At 40.5% G+C, this 14591-nt stretch overlaps 1 non-coding gene across 1 annotated transcript; it reads left to right on the top strand.

The window, feature by feature from the left end:
- Positions 1-13540: 13540 nt before the first annotated feature.
- On the top strand, positions 13541-13647 carry LOC112760526 (small nucleolar RNA R71). The gene has a single exon (XR_003180962.1). It is a non-coding gene; the product is annotated as a small nucleolar RNA R71 (small nucleolar RNA).
- Positions 13648-14591: the final 944 nt, after the last annotated feature.

Below are 14591 nucleotides of genomic sequence, written 5' to 3'. Positions count from 1 at the left end.
AAAATCCTGGCCTAAGCGGCTAAACCAAGCTGTCCCTAACCATGTGCTTGTGGCGTGAAGGTGTCAAGTGAAAAGCTTGAGACTGAGCGGTTAAAGTCGAGATCCAAAGCAAAAAGAGTGTGCTTAAGAACTCTGGACACCTCTAATTGGGGACTTTAGCAAAGCTGAGTCACAATATGAAAAGGTTCACCCAGTTATGTGTTTGTGGCATTTACGTATCCGGTGGTAATACTGAAAAACAAAGTGCTTAGGGTCATAGCCAAGACTCATAAAGTAGCTGTGTTCAAGAATCAACATACTAAACTAGGAGAATCAATAACACTATCTAAATTCTGAGTTCCTATAGATGCCAGTCATTCTGAGCTTCAAAGGATAAAGTGAGATGCCAAAACTGTTCAGAGGCAAAAAGCTACTAGTCCCGCTCATTTAATTGGAACTAAGTTTCATTGATATTTTGGAATTTATAGTATATTCTCATCTTTTTATCCTATTTTATTTTTAGTTTCTTGGGGACAAGCAACAATTTAAGTTTGCTGTTGTGATGAGCGGATAATTTATACGCTTTATGGCATTGTTTTTAAGTAGTTTTCAGCATATTTTAATTACTTTTTAGTATATTTTTATTAGTTTTTATTCAAAACTCACATTTCTGAACTTTACTATGAGTTTGTGTGCTTTTCTGTGATTTCAGGTATTTTCTGGCTGAAATTGAGGGACCTGAGCAAAAATCTGATTCAGGCTGAAGAAGGACTGCAGATGCTGTTGGATTCTGACCTCCTTACACTCGAAATAGATTTTCTGGAGCTACAGAAGCCCAACCGGTGCGCTCTCAATTGCGTTGGAAAGTAGACATCCAGGGCTTTCCATCAATATATAATAGTTCATAATTTTCTCAAAGATAAACGATGTAAACTGGCGTTCAACGCCAATTCCATGTTGCATTCTGGCGTTAAACACCAGAAACAGGTTACAAGTTGTAGTTAAACGCCCAAAACAGGCTACAACCTGGCGTTTAACTCCAGAAACAGCCTAGGCACGTGTAAATCTCAAGTCTCAGCCCCAGCACACATCAAGTGGGCCCCGGAAGTGGATTTCTGCACTATCTATCGTAGTTTACTCATTTTCTGTAAACCTAGGTTACTAGTTTAGTATTTAAACAACTTTTAGAGATTTATTTTAGATCTCATGACATTTTTAGATCTGAACCTTGTATCCTAGACGGTATGAGTCTCTAAACTCCATTGTTGGGGGTGAGGAGCTCTGCTGTGTCTCGAGAAATTAATGCAACTATTTCTGTTTTCTATTCAAACACGCTTGTTTCTATCTAAAATATTCATTCGCACTTCAATATGATGAATGTGATAATCCATGTCACTCATCACCATTCTCAACCTATGAACGCGTGCCTGACAACCATCTCTGTTCTACCTTAGATTGAATGAGTATCTCTTGGGTTCCTGGCTCATGAGTCTGATCGCCTCTCCTGACAACAGAACTTTCAGATCCGTTAGACCAGAGTCTTCGTGGTATAAGCTAGAATCCATTGGCAGCATTCTTGAGATCCAGAAAGTCTAAACCTTGTCTGTGGTATCCCGAGTAGGATCCGGAAAGGGATGACTACAACGAGCTTCAAACTCGCGAGTGGTGGGCGTAGTGACAAACGCAAAAGGATCGATGGATCCTATTCCATCACAAGTGAGAACCGACAGATGATTAGCCATGTACATGGACCATTTTCACTGAGAGGACGGATGGTAGCCATTGACAACGGTGATCCACCAACATACATCTTTCCATGGAAGGAGCCTTGCGTGTGTGAAGAAGATGACGGTAGGAAAGCAGAGATTCATAAGATAAAGCATCTCCAAAACTTCAACATATTATCCATTACTGCATAACAAGTATTTATTTCATGCTCTTTTATTCTTCGCAATTCAAACTAATAATCATAATTGATATCCTGACTAAGAGTTACAAGATAACCATAGCTTGCTTCAAGTCGACAATCTCCGTGGGATTCGACCCTTACTCACGTAAGGTATTACTTGGACGACCCAGTGTACTTGCTGGTTAGTGATACGAGTTGTAAAAAGTGTGATTTACAATTTCGTGCACCAATTTTCTCTCTAGATTGTGCCTAAATGTGAAAACATGCGTTTTTGTGCTTAAATTAGTTATTTTAATCCCACTTTTATGCCACTCGATGTCATGACATATTTGATGAGTGATTTTAGGTCCTAAAGGCAAGTTTGGCAAGGCAAAAGTGGTAGGAAGCATGTACAAAGGGAGAAAACTTGAAGAAAACAAAGGAGAAGCACACATTGGATAAAATGGTGCGCACGACTTAGTGTGTGTACGCACAAAAGCCGCAGAACCATGTGTGCGTACGCACGACAACCTGTCTGTACGTACAGGAAGAAAATCAGCATGTGTGTGGACGCACACACCTGTGCGTCCACACACGTCCCAGCGTGTGACTCATTTAATGGAAATCGGTGGGGGGCAATTAGGTTTAGTTTTTATTATGTTTTCTCTTAGTTTCTAGAGAGAGAAGCTCCCCCCTCTCTCTAGAATTAGGGTTCTTTAGTTTAATTTCTTGTAATTTCTACTTTTAATTCTTGTTTCTATTTACTTTTCCTTGTTATTTATTGTTATTGCTTCTTTACTCTTCTTCATTTCTCTTGTTATTTCCTTTATTTTGTCATTTTTTATGTTTATGAACACTTTTGTTAACTTTAATTTTAATTAATGCAATTTATGTTTTCATGTCATTTATTGTTTTCTCTAGTTGTTATTGTTATTTTCTTGCTTTGGTAGCTTTAGAATTTATTTTAATGCATTTTAATATTATTTTATTCTCATGCACACCAAGTGTTTGATAAAATGCTTGGCTTAGTTTTTACATAGTTTTTCTCCACTCTTGGCTTGAAATTGATGACTTTGGTGATCCTTGATTCATTGATGTCCATTCTTGTTTGATATATTAGAGTAGTTAGTAGATTTGGTCTCCCTTGACTCTATATGACCCCTTAGTGTTGACATAGGACATAGGGATTGAAATCAACTATGCTTATTTGACTTATCTTCGATGTAAGGTTGACTAAGTAGGATTAACTCTTCATAATCATCATGTGTTTGTGGTCAATGGCTAGGATAGGTAGCTGATGAGCGGATAATTTATACACTTTTTGGCATTATTTTTAGTATGTTTTTAGTAGAATCTAGTTACTTTTAGGGATGTTTTCATTAGTTTTTATGTTAAATTCACATTTCTGGACTTTACTATGAGTTTGTGTGTTTTTCTGTGATTTCAGGTATTTTCTGGCTGAAATTAAGGGACTTGAGCAAAAATCAGATTCAGAGGTTGAAGAAGGACTGCTGATGCTGTTGGATTCTGACCTCCCTGCACTCAAAATAGATTTTCTGGAGCTACAGAACTCAAAATAGCGCGCTTCCAATTGCGTTGAAAAGTAGATATCCAGGGCTTTCCAGAAATATATAATAGTCCATACTTTGCCTAAGATTAGACGAGGCAAACTGGCGTTCAATGCCAGCTCTCGGCCCAATTCTGGCGTCCAGCGCCAGAAACAAGTTGCAAAGTGGAGTTCAACGCCCAAACTGGCACAAAGCTGGCGTTCAACTCCAAGAATGACCTCTCCACGTGTACTCTTCAAGCTCAGCCCAAGCACACACCAAGTGGGCCCCGGAAGTGGATTTATGCATCAATTACTTACTTCTGTAAACCCTAGTAGCTAGTTTATTATAAATAGGACTTTTTACTATTGTATTAGACATCTTTGGATTATCTTTTGATCTATTGATCACGTTTGGGGGCTGGCCTATGAACGTGAATGTGATGAACGTGACAATCATCATCATTCCCTATGAACGCGTGCCTGATAACCACTTCTGTTCTACCTTCGATTGAATGAGTATCTCTTGGATCTCTTAATCAGAATCTTCGTGGTATAAGCTAGATTGATGGCGGCATTCATGAGAGTCCGGAAAGTCTAAACCTTATCTGTGGTATTCCGAGTAGGACTCAAGGATTGAATGACTGTGACGAGCTTCAAACTCGCGAGTGCTGGGCGTAGTGACAGACGCAAAAGGAGGGTGAATCCTATTCCAGCATGATCGAGAACCTCAGATGATTAGCCGTGCTGTGATAGAGCATTTGGACCATTTTCATAAGAGGATGGGATGTAGCCATTGACAACGGTGATGCCCTTGCATTAAGCCAGCCATGGAAAGGAGTAAGACTGATTGGATGAAGGCAGCAGGAAAGCAGAGGTTCAGAGGAACGAAAGCATCTTTGTGCGCTTATCTGAAATTCTCACCAATGACTTACATAAGTATTTCTATCCTTCTTTTATTATTTATTTTCGAAAACTCCATAACTATTTTATATCCGCTTGACAGAGATTTACAAGATGACCATAGCTTGCTTCATACCAACAATCTCTGTGGGATCGACCCTTACTCACGTAAGGTTTATTACTTGGACGACCCAGTGCACTTGCTGGTTAGTTGTATCGAAGTTGTGACAAATTATGAATTGAGATTAGAGCACCAAGTTTTTGGAGCCATTACCAGAGATCACAATTTTGTGCACCAGTAGCCTTAGCCCTTAATTACTTGCCAAGAGGTTTCTTACTTTTGAAGTTTTATTGCTTTGACTTTTACTTGCTTTCATTTACTTTCTTGCATGTTAAGTTACTTTCTTGCCATTTCTTTTCCTTGCATTTAATTGCTTCAACTTTTATTGCTTTGATGTTTAATTTCTTGCATTCCTTGGTTGAGAAATTGGGTGTTTAGGAGGAATTGAGTTGTGGATGTCCATTCCGCATTGTGTGAGATTAGTTAATTGATTTGGTTTCCATTGACACTAGTCTTTCACTAAGTAATTAGTAAGTTGACTAGGACTTATGGATTGAGATCAATTATGTCTTTTGACTAATTCTCAAGGAGGATTGATTGATTTGGATTGATTCCACAAAATTGCCATGTTTGTGGTCCATAACTAGGATAAGAAACCTAGATTACCCACTTCTTCCCAAGGGTCCTTTAATTGTTTTCTGTTAATTCCTTGTATGCTTGCTTCAATTCTTGCTATTTACATTTCTTTCTCTCTTGCTTTCATTCCCAATTCCCCATGCTCTCCTTCATAGCCAATAATCATACATTTCATTGCAACTCCTAGGAAAGACGACCCGAGAGCTAAATACTCTCGATTAATAATCTTTGTTTTGTATTGTGATGACATTTGATTGATGGTCAATTTGTTGGGTTAGGATTATACTCACAACGCCAATTCTATTTTGATAATCAAATTACTAACCTATGCGAATTGGTCATCGTCAACCCACGACCTGACAGGTTATCGACCCGTCCGAACCATCAGATGGCACGATACCCTTCACCAACGTTCGGATGGCTGGCGGAAGCTTCCAGACAAATGGTCCAAGTGAAAGAGCCCACTCGAGGACAAGGGATAAGGGAGAGACCTACCCCTCTCCAAGGTACGTCACATTCTTATCCTAATTAGCCGCCTTCTCATATAGACACTTACTTTAGCATTGGAGTGACCTTACAGGTGGCCCCATGATGCACGAAAACTTGTCTCTTAACAAATCTCCCTCGGCAAGTATACTGAATTGTCGTCAAGTAAAAACTCACAATAGAGTGAGGTCGAATCCCACAGGGATTGATTGATCAAGCAACTTTAATTGGAGGAATGTTCTAGTTGAGCTAAGCAGAATTTGGTTTGAGAGTTGCAGGAAATTAAATGGCGGGAAAGTAAATAGCAGAAAATGTAAATGCTGGAAATAAAGAGCTGAAAATAGATGACGAAAAATAAATTACAGAATCTTAAATGGGAATGGGGAAGATGATCATAAAAGTAATTGGCAGAAATTAAAGAGAATGGGTAAGATCAGAAATGGGGAGTTCATTGGGCTTAGGAGACGTTGCATCCTCCGGATCAAGTTCATTTTCATCTCTTCCTCAATCAATGCATTCATTGATCTCCTTGGCAATCTTAAGTGATTGAATTCCAATTCCTTGGTAATTTAATCTCTCAAATCTTGATCAATAGCCAATTTCTTGGTCCAATTGCTCATGAGAAGAGATGAAATATGGTCACTGATTATACCACATATATTTCCAAATCAAAGTATTGGTAGGATTATATGTCACTATATCCATCCAAACCCCAATTTGGTCCAACATGAGAAAGCATGTCTAGCATAATCTCTTCATTCCTCTTCCAAGGTTCCGAAGAGATCCAAGTATGAATAGCTTCTTTTCCAAGATAACTACTCAATTGGATGAAGATTGAAAGCTTTCTAGTAAAATCAAGAGAAAAGAAAGAAGAATAATAATGAAAGCTATTATTGATCCATCAAATTACAACAGAGCTCCCTAACCCAATGAAAGCGGTTTAGTTGTTCATAGCTCTGGGAATGGAAAACAAAGATGGAGAATGCATTCTGAAAAGTTATACTAGAAGTTGCAGAGAAAGTAAAAAATACAGAGAGTAATTCTAATAATGCCAAAAGGCTCCCTTCTAGTTCAAAGTTCTCCCTATTTATACTATTCTTCTGATCTTCTAGTTGCTTCTTCAAGTCTTGGATATAGGCCTTTGGATCTTGAGTTGAAGCAGTTATCTTCTTCAGTGGGCTCAGCTTTACTTGCAGAGAAAGTGTGCAGTAGGTATGGACTTTAGCTTGGGGCGTTAGTGGTGTTAACGTTAAGTGAAACTGTGGGGTCGAGAACGTTAGTGACAATCACCTTTTTCACTAACGTTCCTAACCCAAAAATTGTCCATGTTAACTTCAACGTTAGTGGCACTAACGTGACCACTAACGTTGCTTCTTGGCCCTTCGCAAACTTTATTGGGATTTACCTTTTCCAATAACGTTGAGAGTACCCCTTTCTCCCTACGTTAGAGTTCACGTTAGTATAGTTAACGTGGCCTTTAACGTAGTCTTGCCAAATCTTTGAGAGCGTTAGTGACACTTACCTTTGTCACTAACGCTTCAAAACGCCCCTACTTCCCACGTTAGAGTTCACGTTAACTAGGTTAACATGACTTCCAACGTGGTATTGATAGCCATCTCCAACGTTAGTTTCAAAGGTGAGTGTCACTAACGTTGGCTCATCATCCCTCTTCTCCACGTTAGCTTCCACATTAATATAATTAACGTGGCAACTAACATGGCTTATAGTGGCTTAATCCAACGTTAGTGACAAAGGTAAGTGTCACTAACGTTGGTGATTCCTTGCTCCCTCCACGTTAGAGTCCACATTAACTAGGTTAACGTGACTCTTATCGTGGCAAATATGAGCTTAGTCCAACGTTAGTGACAAAGGTGAGTGTCACTAACGTTGGCATTATCTTCCTCATCCACGTTAGAGTTCACGTTAACTCAGTTAACGTGACTCTTAACGTTGCCAGCTGCCACTTTGAAACGTTAGTGGCAGTTACTTTTACCACTAACGTAGGAGTTCTACTTCTCTTCCACGTTAACTTCCACGTTAACATAGTTAACGTGGCAACTAACGTGGGCTATGATGGCTCACGAAGGCGTCAATGGCGATCTCTTTTCTCATTAACGTTGCAAGCTAGCCTCCATTCCACGTTAGTGGTCACGTTAGCTAGACTAACGTGGCTACTAACGTGGTTCTTCCTTGCTTCCTTTGTCCTGAAATCAAGCAATAAAGTGCATCAAAGCTCTAATCCCAGTTATGAGACATGCATCATTCAATTTGTCATTTAATTCATGCCCAATTCTCATGAAATCATGTATGATTCACAATGTTTGCTTGAATCAAGATGTAAGTGATTATTTACCCAAAACTTGCTTATTTCCTAAGAAAGTGCATGAAACTACCCTAAAACCATAAAGAAAAGGTCAGTGAAACTTGCTAAAATGTCCTGGCATCACAACACCAAACTTAAAGCTTGCTTGTCCCTAAGCAAGTACTGGAACATGAGAATGATGAATGAAATGACAAGATGAATGAATCATTCTTGTGGAAGTCATGTCCTTGGTTTTATGGGGTTTCATGCATAGCAACTTAGGTTCATTCCTTTACTAGCTTTCAGACCTTTATCATGCCTTGGAATACTCACTTGATGGCACCCTTTGAGACTGTTATTTATTGATCCCTTTGTCTTTCCAAGGTTTATTGCATCCTTAGGCTAAGTGTTCTGTGAGAGGGCGACTCTTTAAGATAAGTTTTCAGCCAACACTCCCGAACCAGTTGGTTCAAGGTACTAGATGTTGAAACACCCCTAAGGACTTACTCCCTCAGGTCTCTCTCCCCCATACATGCACACCACAGGCACATTGTTTGTTATTTTCTTTCCTTGAGGTCTTGGTGTCCAGCACCTCTTTGGGTTACTAAATGTTCTGTAGCAAGGTTGCTCTTGATAGTGAATTTTCAGTTGATAATCCCGGGTTAGTTAACCCAAGTTACCAAGTGATGAAGCACTCCTAAGAACTTATTCATCCAAGCAGATCCTTGGAACAAGAGCACCACAGACACATCCCTCAAGGTTCAAGCCCTTGGTGCTTAGCCTTATTCTTTATTACCTTTCTTTCTTTTTCAACTTTTATTGTTATTTTCCTTTTTCTTATTGGGATCTTATTATTTAGCTAGTGTCATAGGGTGTGTTTCAAGCATATGATTCAGGACAGATAGTTGCCTTCCCACCTTGTTGGTGAACCAACTTAGCTAAGTGATTACTACACCACAAATTTAAGGACTTACTCCACAAATTGAACTCCACTCTGGTCTTTCATAACATCTCTTTTTATTTAGCTTAAAAGGACAAACATACAATAAGCAAGATGCATATGAAGATAGGTAAATTGAACCAGCACACATATGAAAAAGGCAAGAAAAATATTAAAGACAGCATTGAAAAACCTAAACTACCATGGAAGCATGTTCTATTTCATACATGATTTTCCTTATTTAAAACTTGAAAAAGATGGGACATTGAGGGAACTTCACCACCTTTTACTCATGAGGTTGTTCGCGCTCTCCTTCTTGTTTGTCCTCTTTGTATCCACTTGTGCTTCCTTGCATTCGTGCCAGTCTAGCTTTTTTCCAATCCTCAAGTGCCTTCCTTACTGATTCATGACTCTTTTCTACCCTCTCTCTTTCTTCTCACGCTAATTCATCCTTCACTTCTTCATAGCTTGTGATTCCCGGATGCAGTATAGGCAGTTATCCGACTAAGTATCCAAGTCTGGCCTGAGTGTTCACATGATGCCCAGTCTGGTTCATGTAAACTCCTTCTGAAAATGCCCTGTATTCGTCGAAGAGTTCTGCCTGTTCTAACTGTTTCCGATGCATTTCATGTATCTGTGCACCTTGATGTGCTTGGATGTTGATTAGCTTTTGGATGGCCTCTTGTTGTTGATCCTGTCTTTGTTCCAACCTGTGGAAGGATTCACCCCATTGTTTCCTTTGTTCCAGTTGCTGCTCCATCATCTGCTTTTGCCACTCCCCCTGTTGATTCGCCCATCTAGAAAATGATTCTTCTTGGCGATTCATCATTTGTAGTTGGAGCTCCTTCTGTGCCTCTTGATTCTCCCAATATTGCCTAGATAAGCCATCAATGACTTCTTGTAATTGGTGCATCTTCAAGGTGGCTGCGGCTTGCTCCTCTGGGTTCTGCCCTTCCACAGCTTGATGGGCTACTCTCTTTCTTATCCTTCGTTGAGGTAGGGGAGGGGCAACAACATGCATACACCGGACAGTAATTAGGATACCAACCTTTATCCATTTGGGGTTTTCGTCTTCGAACACCACCTCAGCCTTGTCACACAGGCGGAAAATGGTGCTGGGGTAGCCTAACCTTCCTCCAGAATCACTTTTCTCAGTCATCTTCCTAATGCCTTGGGCTATGAGTTCATGCACCTTGATCTCTCCCCCTTTAAGTATACATTGCACCATTGTTGCTCTCTTAAGATTCACCTCTGAATTGTTTCCGGCAGTGAGGATGGATCTCCTTACAATTTTGAACCACCCCTTTGCTTCAGGGGTGAGATCACCTCTTTTGATAAATTTGGGCTTTCCATTGGGATCTCTCACCCATTCCGCTCCTTGTACGCAGATATCTTTCACAATCTGGTCATAATTAGGACTACCATCTATTCGAGATTGATAGCTCTCTTCTTCAAATGGTATGGTTCGTAGCTTCAACACCCTCATGATGCTCATGGGACTAAAATCCACCGTTACTCCTCTCACAAAGCTTATATAAGATTGCTCTTTCCTATCATACCTCACTGTATTTGTGTAAAACTCTCTTATGAGCGTTGCATTTATTCTCGCAGTGACTGGATCGGTGAGGAGCTCCCATCTTCTCTTTTCTACCTTCTCTGTGATTTCGGGGCACTCAGTTTTCTTGACTTGAAAGCCTAGCTCATATATGATCTCCTTATCAGCCATCTATCTAAATTGAAGTGCATGGTGAAAGGTTCTAAACTTTTTTTCCTCAAAAGGGCGTTGCTCCATAGGCTCCTTCCCCTTTCTTCTTTTAGAGCTTGATGATGCTATGAGTGATTTTTTTTTTAGAAGTGAAGGTGTTGAGGTTAGTGATGGACTTTGGCCGGTTAAGATAAGGTGAAATGAAGGGATTTGGGTTCCGAAAGTGTGAAGTATAAAGAATGGGAATTGGAATGTGAAGGGGAGTACGGACTAGGAATCACTTATATAGGAAGGTGATGAGTGAATGAAAGGTGTGGATTGATGGGGTGGTTGTGTGATGGACGGATGGGGTTTAGCAATGGATGAGCACAAGGATCATCAACTTTATGATGGGGTTGGTTCAGTTTCCAAGCTTGTTCTTCTTCCAATGTTGCATGGCAACAATTCCCAACGCAATCCCCTTGAAGACACGTGTATAGTACTCTCTTTTTGTGGTGGCCAAATCCTCCTTCAATTGTCCCATCAATTCTCCTACAAAATAAAAGAAATATGATTAATAAAATTGTGGAAAGTGGTGGCAAAATTAAAAAAAAGAAGAGAAAGAGTAACTACTTTTTAAAATTTTTGTTTCTAGTTAGTAATTGCTATTCATGAGTGCAAACCAACTAACTAACTAAATGTCCATGTATGCAACATTGGTGACACCAAACTTAGTTTGTGGCACTGTGGTGTAAGAAGATTTGTTCAAGGTGCTAAGAGTGACATGCTATGAGTTGCATTCATGTTCTCTTAGTGTGCCTTGAACACCAAACTTGTTCTTTACTATATGTTGCATTCAAGGATATGTCAAAGTTGATTTAAATTTCATGAACCTTGCTTTATTAACTACTTTAAAAGCATGTAAAACATGGGTTGCCTCCCATGAAGCGCTTCTTTAGCGTCACTAGCTTGATGTTCTGCCTTTTGTCAGGGTGGCTGGTAGTGCTTCAAATCTTCTCCTCTTGTAGTAAACCTATATCCATTGGCTTCATCAAGGATCTCTACATGTTCTAGGGAGAGAACTTTGTTGATGGTGAAAACCTTGGGTAGCTGAGATGGGATGGTGGGGAGATGAGGTGGGATATTTTGGAAGTAAGCTGAGATCACTTTATCCCCTGGAGAGAAATCTTCTGTAGGGATCTTCTTGTTCCTCCATCTCCTTGGTGCCTTCTTCTTTATTTCTTTTGCTGTTATCCTGCTCTTTGTGGTCTCTTTTCTAGGGAGATTTTGTTGCTGGTCTCATATGATTCTAGTGGTTTTGGCTCCACTTGAGTTTCCTTTAGCTGTGACACCTTCTGGCTGTTTTGCTTATCAACCAAGGGAATTCCCAGGTGTACATTTTGTGCTTCAGTGCTTGTTTCTTCCACCATTGCTTTGTTGTGATTTTCCCTAGGTTCCTTGTTTTCCTGATCTACTTCTTGTGAGGGTTTGAAGACATTGAATGCGAGTTGTTCATCATGTATCCTCAGTATTAGCTCTCCTCACTCCACATCTATGAGTGCTCTGGCTGTAGCTAGGAACGGTCTTCCCAATATGATTGGGTGGATGGGACTCTCTTCCATTTCCAATATGACAAAATCTGTGGGGAGGAAATAGTTTCCCACTTTTACCAACACATTTTCGACCACTCCTACTGCTTATTTTTGTGTTTTGTTAGCCAGCCTGATGACTATGTCTGTGGGCATTAGCTCATTGATCTGCAGCTTCTTCATTAGAGATAGAGGCATTAAGTTGATGCTTGCTCCCAGGTCACAGAGTCCCTTATCAATCAGTGTTTTTCCTATGGCACAGGGGATGTGAAAACTCCCTGGGTCCTTCCTCTTTGTAGGCAACTCTGTTTGAATGAGAGTACTGCACTCCTTATTCATCACTATTGTTTGTCCTCCCTTGAGTGAGCTTTTCCTGGTTAGCAGCTCCTTCATATACTTAATGTATGAGGGCATTTGTTGGAGGGCCTTGATGAATGGTATGTTTACATGGAGAGATGCAAACATGTCAAGAAACCTTGAGTATATTCTCTTCTCTACACCACCATTGAGTATTTGGGGAAAGGGTGCATAGAGTCTGAGCAGCTCCTTCTGTGTGATTGTGGTTTCTTGATGATTCTTTTCCTGCTTTCCTGCTGATGTATCTTCAGGTTGTTCTAATGGTTTGTTCGACTCTTCCTCAGTCTCCTTATCACTTACAGTAACCGTCTTGCAATCTTCCCATCTGATCTTCTTTGCTTCACCTCTCGGATTTTTCTCTGTGTCACTTGGAAAGCTATCAGTAGGTTTAGGGATCTTCTCAGAAAGGTATCCCACTTGAAACTCCAGCCTCTTGATGGTGTCTCCCTGGTTCTTGATATTGGCTCGCATCTCCTCCTTGAACACCTTGTTATCTTGGATTTCCTTACATATGCCCTCAAGTAGAGTCTCAATCCTTGATAGTCTTTCTTTCGATGATGGAGAGTTGAGATTGGAAGGATGAGAAGGGCCATTTTGACTTTGGTATGGATGTTGAGAGGTGTTGTTAGGTGGGTGTTGATATGACCTCTGTGTGGAGTGTTGGTGAGCTGCATTGTTGTTGGGGTTGTGGCGTCTCTGATCTTGGCCTTGATCCTGCTGGTTTTCCCACCCAAAGTTTGGGTCGTTCCTCCAACCAGGATTATATGTTGGAGTATGGGTCATGGTGCTGCCTAGGTGAATTTCCAATGTAGTTGGCTTGTTCCTGATCACCCTCTGCTTCTTCATTCACTCCTTCTTGAGCCGCTGCTGACGTGGTGATTGCTGCCACTTGATTCCTCTCCATCTTTTTGGTAAGGTTAGCCAACTGCTTGGTAATAAGCTTGTTTTGAGCTAGCAGTGCATCCACATTGTTCAGCTCCATCACTCCTCTAGTGTTGCCTCTTTCAGAAGCATAGAAGTAGTCATTCTCTGCTACAGTCTCAATGACATCTATGGCTTCTTCAATGGTCTTCTTCTTGTTCAGAGATCCCCCGGATGAGTGGTCTACTGCCTTCTTTGATTCATACGAAAGGCCTTCATAGAAAATGTGTAACTGCACCCATTCATTGAACATATCTGGCGGGCATCTTCTTGTCAGGTCCTTAAACCTCTCCCATGCTTCATATAGAGTCTCACCATCTTGCTGCCTAAAGGTTTGTACCTCAGCTCTCAACCTGTTAATTCATTGAGGAGGATAGAATCTTGCCAAGAATTTGTTCACCACGTCTTCCCAGGTTGCTAAACTCTCCTTTGGAAAGGATTCCAGCCGTTTAGATGCTTTGTCCTTGAGTGAGAAGGGAAACAGAAGTAGTCTATAGGTGTCAGGGTGAACACCATTAGACTTCACAGTATCGCATATCCTCAGAAAGGTGGTTAGATGTTGATTGGGGTCTTCTTGGACACTTCCTCCGAATGAACAATTGTTCTGAACAAGGGTGATGAGCTGTGGCTTTAGTTCAAAGTTGTTGGCATGTATGGTTGGCCTTTGGATGCTACTTCCACAGTTTCCTGGATTTGGGTTGATGTAAGAACCCAGAACTCTTCTCTCTTGTCCAGCCTGATGCGCTGGACCTTCTCTGCCATGGTTGTGAGCCTCTTCTTCATGATGGTTCTCCATATTCTCATCCATGTCTGGTTCAAAGTACTCCTCCTCTTCCTCATCACCAACTACTCTCTTCCCTTTTGCTTCCCTCCTTAATCTAAGGAAGGTCCTCTCAGGTTCAGAATCAAAGAAAGTTGAAGCCCTGCTTCTTCTACTTGTCATACAACTAATAAGGCACAAGCAAGAAAGATAGATGCAGACAATATTTTCTGTAGAAATGCTGTTAGTGTGAGTGATGCAATATATAAAACAGTTAGTGGGTCAGTGAACCAAATATTAAAACAAAATGCAGGTAACACCACTAATGGGTGAAAGGTAAAGGGAAAGAAATAACTAAAACTGAAAGTAAATTACTCAGATGAAACTAAATCAAACAAAAGGAAAATGCTCAATCTAGTTATCCACCAATTTAATCATTGTTGATATAGAATCAATCCCCGGCAACGGCGCTATAAACTTGATGCACGAAAACTTGTCTCTTAACAAATCTCCCTCGGCACATATACCGAATTATCGTT

Source organism: Arachis hypogaea, chromosome 16 (genome assembly GCF_003086295.3).
Source record: "Arachis hypogaea cultivar Tifrunner chromosome 16, arahy.Tifrunner.gnm2.J5K5, whole genome shotgun sequence".
NCBI lineage: Eukaryota > Viridiplantae > Streptophyta > Magnoliopsida > Fabales > Fabaceae > Arachis > Arachis hypogaea.
Note: the sequence above shows the minus strand (reverse complement) of the source record. Positions and strands in the feature narration are given on the sequence as shown.